This window comes from Mus caroli, chromosome 10 (assembly GCF_900094665.2).
Source record: "Mus caroli chromosome 10, CAROLI_EIJ_v1.1, whole genome shotgun sequence".
Classification (NCBI taxonomy): Eukaryota; Metazoa; Chordata; class Mammalia; order Rodentia; family Muridae; genus Mus; species Mus caroli.
In genome coordinates, this window is record NC_034579.1 from 46054468 (window position 1) to 46063310 (window position 8843).

Below are 8843 nucleotides of genomic sequence, written 5' to 3' on the forward strand. Positions count from 1 at the left end.
AAATAATATAAAATACCTTGGCTTGACTCTAACTAGGGAAGTGAAAGATCTGTATGATAAGAACTTCAAGTCTCTGAAGAAAGAAATCGAAGAAGATCTGTTTCTGGTTCAAAAGAAATCTTCCCCTTTTAAAGATTAAGGGGAAAGTAATATAAGAAGACATTTGATATCTTTATAGATACTCTTGGTCCTTATACATCATACACACATAAAAATTCTTTTGTCTGATAATAATAGACAAGACTTTAAATGTAAAATTTGCTGGATGTTGAGTAAGACAGTGCTATTAAAACTGTCTTGAGTTTGAGTTTTCTGTGGGACTCTTAATTCAATAGTACATGTTAGAGTGTTAAAGTAAAACCAGAAAATAGATGATTCTTCTTTATGTGATACCCATGAACTATAACAAACAACAAAACATGGCCAGCAAGTAAATGAGATTATTTTTCACATGAATGAAAGATTTATGTGGGGCAATAGATAAAATAATTAATAAAAGACATGAGAGGAGGCACATTTTCCTTGACCATAGACTACATTGTATGTTACCTAGTTTATAACTCTCTGACTATTTATTTCAGCGAGTATCAGTGTTCACCATTATATTGAATTTAATAAAGTTTACGTTTTATAAAAAAAAGGAAGATGGAAAGATCTCCCATGCTCATGGATTGGCAGGATTAAAAGAGTAAAAATGGCTATCCTGCCAAAAGCAATCTACAGATTCAATGAAATCCCCATCAAAATTCCAACTCAATTCTTCACTGAGTTAGAAAGGGCAATTTGCAAATTCATCTGGAATAACAAAAAACCTAGGATAGCAAAAACTCTTCTCAAGGATAAAAGAACCTCTGGTGGAATCACCATGCCTGACCTCAAGCTGTACTACAGAGCACTTGTGATAAAAACTGCATGTTACTGGTACAGTGACAGACAGGTAGTTCAATGGAATAGAATGGAAGACCCAGAGATGAACCACACACCTATGGTCACTTGATGTTTGACAAAGGAGCTAAAACCATCCAGTGGAAAAAAGACAGCATTTTCAACAAATGATGCTGGCTCAACTGGCAGTTATCATGTAGAAGAATGCGAATTGATCTATTCTTATCTCCCTGTACAAAGCACAAGTCTAAGTGGATCAAGGAATTCCACATAAATCCAGAGACTCTGAAATTTATAGAGGACAAAGTGGGAAAAAGCCTCGAAGATATGGGCATAGGTGAAAAATTCCTGAATAGAACACCAATGGCTTGTGCTGTAAGATTGAGAATTGACAAATGGGACCTCATAAAATTGCAAAGCTTCTGTAAGGCAAAAGACACTGTCAATAAGACAAAAAGGCCACCAACAGATTGGGAATGGATTTTTACCAATCCTAAATCCGATAGGGAACTAATTGCCAATATGTACATAGAACTCAAGAAGCTGGATTCCAGAAAATCAAATAACCCCATTAAAAATCAGGCACAGGGCTAAACAAAGAATTCTCCACTAAGGAATAAGGAATGGCTGAGAAGCACCTGAAAAAATGTTCTACATCCTTAATCATCAGGGAAATGCAAATCAAAACAACCCTGAGACTCCACCTCATTCCAGTCAGAATGGTTAAGATAAAAAATTCAGGTGACAGCAGATGCTGGAGAGGATGTGGAGAAAGAGGAACACTTCTCCATTGCTGGCAGGATTGCAAGCTTTACAACCACTCTGGAAATCAGCCTGGAAGTTCCTCAGAAAATTGGACGTAGTACTACCTGAGGATCCAGCAATACCTCTCCTGGGCATATATCCAGAAGATTTTCCTACTGGTAATAAGAACACATGCTCAACCATGTTCATAGCAGCCTTATTTATAATTGCCAATAGCTGGAAAGTACCCAGATGTCCCTCAACAGAGGAATGGATACAGAAAATTTGGTACATTTATACAATGGAGTACTACTCAGCTATAAAAACCACAAATTTTTGAAATTCTTAGGCAAATGGATGGATCTGGATGGTATCATCCTGAGTGAGGTAACCCAATCACAAAAGAACTCACATTATATGCACTCACTGATAAGTGGATATTAGCCCAGACTTAGAATACCCAAAATACAATTTGCAAAACACATGAAACTCAAGAAGAAGGAAGACCAAAGTGTAGATTCTTCGTTCCTCCATAGAATAGGGAACAAAATACCCAAGGAAGGAGTTACAGAGATAAAGTTTGGAGCTGAAACCAAAGGATGGACCATCCAGAGACTGCTCCACCCAGGGATCCATCCCATAATCAGCCACCAAACNCAGACACTATTGCACATGCCAGCAAGATTTTGCTGAAGGTATCCTGATATAGCTGTCTCGTATGAGGCTATGCCAGTGCCTAGCAAATACAGAAGTGGATGCTCACAGTCATATATAAGATGGAACACAGGTACCCCAATGGAGAAGCTAGAGAAAGCACACAAGGAGCTGAAGGGGTGTGCAACCCTATAGGTGGAACAACAATATGAACTAACCAGTACCCCCAGAGCTTGTATCTCTAGCTGCATATGTAGCAGAAGATGGCCTAATTGGCCATCATTGGGAAGAGAGGCCCCTTTGTCTTGCAAACTTTATATGCCCCAGTACAGGGGAATGCCAGGGTCAAGAAGTGGGAATGGGTGGGTAGGGGAGCAGGAAGTGGGGAGGGTATAGAAGACTTTTGGGATAGCATTTGAAATGTAAATGAAGAAAATATCTAATAAAAATGGAAAAAATAACAAGAAAGAAAAGAAAAGGAAGAAAAGAAAAGAAAAGAAAAGAAAAGAAAAGAAAAGAAAAGAAAAAAGAAAAGAAGAGAAAAGAAAAGAAAAGTGACTCTTTTTCCTCTGGAATCTGTCAACTGTCCATAGCTCCTTAGTTAGGGGTAAGGCTTATAAATGCCTTCTCACTTCATGTAGAATGTTGACTGGGTTGATCTTGTACAGATTTTGGGAAAAGCAATCACAGCTGTTGTGAGTTCATGAGTGTAGAGAGTTGTGTCATGTCTAAATAAAACCACTATTTGGCTCTAGTCATCTCTAATCTCTGGCTTATTATAACATTACTACTATTTCTCCTGTAAGTACTTTGGGACACACTTTTAGTACTTTAAGGTGCTTTTCAGATAACCTTGATATAGATATTTCATTTGTAGCTGAGCACTTATTTTCTGCACGTTGACCAGTTGTGAGTTTCTGTGCTGTCATCCATTGCACAAACTTTTTTGGTGAAGACTGAAAGCTGCATTGGTTTATAGTTGAGATTTTAGAGGGAAGTCTCCAGAAAACTCTTGTGATGAGTTATTGGTTTCTTGTGTTGATTTATATTTATATACATACACTTGAGTTCGTTTTAAAAGTTTTATTTTGTGTGTGTGAATTCACTTAGAAGTACATGGATGCACCACATACTTGCTGCGTGTTTGCAGAGTAAGAATAGGGTATTGGATCTCTTGGAACTAGAGTTATGGAAGGTTTTGGGCTGCCATGTGTTTTTGAGAACTGAACTCAGGTTCTTGGCAAAAGCAGCAAGAGTCATCAAATAAGAGGACACCGAGTCATCTCCCTAGCTGCTTTATTGTTAAATTTCTTCTAAGGTATTGACTAAGATCACATAGATTTCTTTTCTGTCTTGTTTTTTTTTCCTGTATGTTTGTTTAATTTGGGCTTAACACAGAAAGTAGTCTTTTTTGCATAATTAACTTACATTAATCATATCTGTTAAAATATTATGATTTCTAACACTTTCAATCCCTGTATTGACTTTTCTTTGTAAACAGTAGTGCTTATTTCACAATTTTAAAATGTATTTCCTTAATATTTTTAAAATTATAAATTCTTTTAGATTATTGGTGGATGCTTAAATTGTATGAAATGCCTTTTGGCAAACAGAACAGTTATTTTTTTAAACTTGAAACATTTTTTTCCTAAGCTGAAACATTCTTGCTTTGTGACATATATATAGATGTACATGTATGCAGATATATATATATTCATATATATATTCATATTCATATATATATGAATATGAGGAGCTTTGGATACACACACACACACACACACACACACACATATATATATATATATATATATATATATATATATATATATATATGCATACACACAATATATGTATATTTCTACATTTCTGGGTATAAAGTTTAACTGTATATTTTCCATTACATTGTTAGCTGTAACTCAGTTCCTTGTTGTTGACTTTTTTTCATACAGACAGGCACGTTATACCTACCATTCAGTCACCAAGGCATCACACCACAGATAAGGCCAGGAAACAGTAGATGCTAAATTTGTTCCTATATTTGTTCTTGGAAGACCTGAATTTCAGTTCCTTACTGAGAAGTCACTTATTACACATGTTTGTTTATTTGTGAATTGTATTACATTTTCAAAGGTATTAATAGGTAAATAGAAAGTATTTACTGTTGGCTCATTTGCTTTAAGTAGAAAAAAACAGTTTGAATTTTCTTTTACTAGAAAATTATTGTTAGAAAAGCAAGCCAAGAATTTTTAGAACCTCTGCAATCCTGTAATAAAAGTCTGTGAATATGCCTTTTATCACTGCCATCAAATAAGGCTTTTTTTGGGTAGCTTATAATTACAACTTCAGAAAAAAGTATAGATGTGATAACCAGTATATATATATCTATACATATATCTATATATATTGAAATCATTCTTGCTTAAGTCAATTGCACATACATGGGCAGGGAAAGAAACACACACACACACACACACACACACACACACACACACACATCTTTTCGGTGTTTCTTCTTGAATGTCATTTATATATCACATAAGGGTAAAACTGATGCTGACTTGTCACCAGGTCAGCAACAAGCTTGCAAGTTTTATGACTGTAGTTTAATGTTGACATTATATTTTCCTAAGAGAAAAATATTCGTTTGTTAAATCTCAAACCTCCCTCCACTAAACTTAAATATGGACATTTTCCCATCTACAGGAGAATAAATTCTATTACTCATGTATGATTCACGCTCAATCAATGCCTCAGTAAAAGCCTCTGGTGTCATCTCATGAAATGGTTTCAAACAGGAATACAAAGCCCAGATGAAGTGAAGATGAGATAGTAGAATTGTGACAGGGCTATTTTTGAAATGATGCTCTTAGGAAAAGCTGCTGATTGAAATCAATACCTCAAGACCTGGAATTTGAAAAGACCATTTCTGAGACCTGAGAGGGTCACTGACTAGAAGTGTCAGTTGATGGTATTCAGACCATGCAATTGCTTTCACCAAGGTGCCCATGTGTTTACTTAAGTGACTTTCGGTAGCTGGTGGCTGAGCATACATTGAGAGAGTCTCTCTGGATTCAGGCTCCAGGGAGGAAGAGACTAGAGGGGACTTTATCTGTGCTTTAAATCAGTCAGTCCAAGAAGGCTATAATGGAAGAAATGAATTGAACTGGGTTTTCTGTTTCATTTCTCTCTAAAAATAACTGTGAGTGCTATGACAAATATAAATCTTTTAAATATTAAAGAATTAGAATACCATAAACCTTGAAATATTAATTTTGAACCAAATTTCATTTAATAAATTATAATTGATCAGAAAAAATTCATTTGTACAGATCTGTGCTAATGTTTCCCATTTCCTCCAAGGCACATGGAGTAATTTTCTTTTTGTTAAGTGTGAGATTTTGTTTGTGGTGATGTCCTGGGGTGTGGGATAACGTAAGTGCTATTCATGTAATTTCAGGTTGCTCTATATAGAAGATACAACATAATTATATCAAGTAAGATTTAAGACTATTTTTGTGGGAATAACTGTAGGTTTTAATGATGCTATTAGCCTTTCAATTTTTTTTATAGCACCAGATTTAAAAATTTAAATTATAGAGAAATATGATCTGTCCTTTTTGGCATATAATAAATAACAATTACACTCCAGCATCTTCAGTATATCATAATTATTAATGTGTTTAAGTTCACTTGAATAACATTGAATTTCCTACTCTGAGTGATCTGATCCCAGCACTGAAATTCCCACCAACTCATAGGACTTTCCAGATTCACATTCAGGACCCACTACAGGCAACTGTTCTAATACAGGACTGACAGTTCTATCCTCCGTTCCAGATGCTGTCATAGGCTATAGGTCCACATATGTTCTTTAGAACTGTACATTCTGCCAAATTGCATGTCAATTAATCTTTGGAAGCAGAATTAAGGTTTTAAAAATGCCAGAACTGTCTGGACAGCAGAGTGGCTCTTTGGTTGCTCTAGTCATGAAAGACCATGCTTAGAGGGTGAACTTTGTTGCTATGGTTACCTTTCTAAGAAACCCTGCAGCAGTGAAGTTGTGGCTGAGGTAAGGAAAGGCTGGGTGTTGGGTCTATTGTGACGGTCTTCCAGGTGGCTTTACTATCACATCTTTGGACCAAAGCAGCTGAGCTGGACTAGAGAACAATTCATAGACATTTACTATGAAGTTGACATAGGGATTCTGACCATAAAAGCCTCCAATGTAATTCTTCTTACTAGGTCTTTCTTATTTGTATGAAAATAAAAAGGAGTCGATGGGTAGTTAGGCTGGGAGCCTGACTAAGGGAACTGTCTTCCATTTCTGCTTTTGGGGCCTTTGAGTTCTGAGAAATTAGTTTGCATACCTTGAATACATAAGATCTCAAGATCTTATTTTGTTACCCCAGCAATGGGCCATAGCAAAGTACTTAGAACCTTAATATGGGGGGAAAAGTATATCTACCTTGAAGAACTAATAAAAGACAATAAAAATAATGTCATCAAAACATGGAAGCACATTACCTGAGAGATTATAAGTTCTTACTCAATAAACAACATCTATTGCAATTACTATTTTAATCATTAGAAATATCATGACTTTTTTTTTTTTTGGTCTGAATTCTGTAATGTCTGTTTCTAGTGTTGCCCTGAAAGAATTGAAATTTGTGGGCTTGTTAGTTAAGGAGGGTTTAGAGGACACTGCATTTTATTGAAAGCATTCTTTGTAGAAAGTAAAACAACATTGGAATGTATGTGATAGCTTTATTTTTATTGCAGTTCTTTAGTGGAATCCCAGCATTATTCAGCATGTTTTATGCTTACAGAATTATTTAGGGGATAATCAAGAATACCATAATACTGTCTTCATAAATGGGGACTGTTTTACAAACTAGGCATAATTAGCAGGAAGATATTCATAGTGTAGGTCTGACATTATTATGACTGCAATATAAATTCCACGAGGTGGAGAAGACTCAGAGAAAGAAGCCTACAGATTTATCATAGCATGATGTATTTGCAATATGATTGTACTTATCTTTTTATTTGCCACAGACAATGTAAATTAGCAACATCTGAAGAAGGATTCAAACAATTTAGCATCTGTGGCTCACTATAAAATATGCTGCTCTGGTGCCCAGAGAGAAAGCAGAAATATACCATTTCCTACTGATACATTTGACCTGGAGTCCCAAAGGAAGATGCAAACCTAAACCCTCTAAAGGGAAATGAGGAAATAGCAGTTGGGTACAAGATTTGTTTCTTCCAGGCTTCAGTGTAAGAGTCCTCTAAAGGACACACTTGTTTTAGCTAAGATGTCACCAGTGAATAAAAACCTTTATAGGGAGTGAAGTTTGAAGTAATGATGTCTCTAGCCTGTTTTCCAACTTCACGTGACTTAATCTCTCTTGCTGAAATCATGAACTTTAAGAGAGAGACATTTTAAATTTTGCAGGCAAATAGATGAAACTAGAAAATATCACCCTGAGCAAGGTAATCCAGACTGAAAAGAACATGCATGGTATGTACTCACTGACAAGTGGATATTAGCCAAAAAGTACAGAATACTGATGATACAACTCACAGACTATTTAAAGTTTAACAAGAATAACCCAGGAGAGGATGCTTCAATCACACTTAGAAGGGAGAAGAAAATAATCACGGGAGGCAGAGGGAGGAAGGGACCTGGCTGGAATAGAGGAGAGGGAGAGCGGGGTTGGGGGGGGGGAGGATCAAGAATGGGAGTAAACAGGAGAGAAGCCCAGAGGGCCAGGAGAATCAATGGAACTATGCAGCTGTGGAAGGTGGGGGTGGAGGTGACCCTCTAGAAAACCCCAGAGACCTGGAATGTGAAAGCCTCTCAGGACTAGTGGGGATGACCTTAGGGGAAATGCCCAACAGAGGAGAGATGGAACTGGAAGAGACCACATCCAGTAGATAGACAGTGGAGGGATGGAGTCAACAACCTACCAGCAAAATTTTTCACCCAGAATAGTTCCTGTCTAAAAAAAAATGAAGGGACAAAAATGGAACAGAGACTGAAGGAGAAGCCATCCAGTGACTGGGCCAACATGGGATCCATCCCATGGGCAGGCACCAAACCCTAACACTATTACTGATGCCATGTTGTGTTTGCAGATAGGAGTCTAGCATGACTGTCCTTTGAGAGGCCCTACTAGAAGTTCACTGAGACAAATACAGATACTTATAGCTAACCATTGGATTGAGGTTGGGGATCCCATGGAAGAGTTAGGGGAAGGACTGAAGGAACTGAAGGGGATGGCAACCCCATAGGAAAACCAACAGTATCAACTAACCCAGACCCCTCAGAGCTCCCAAAGACTAAGCTACCAAGCAAAGAGCATACATGGACTAGCTAGTCCATGGCCCCTGGAACATATGTAACAGAGGACTGCCTTGTCTGGCCTCAGTGGGAAAGGATGCACCTAATCCTGTAGAGACTTGATGCCCCAAGGAATGGGGATGCCCCTAAGGTCAGGGAGAGTGAGGCAGCAGTGGGAAGGTAAGGCAGATGGGTGGGTAGGCAAGGGAACACC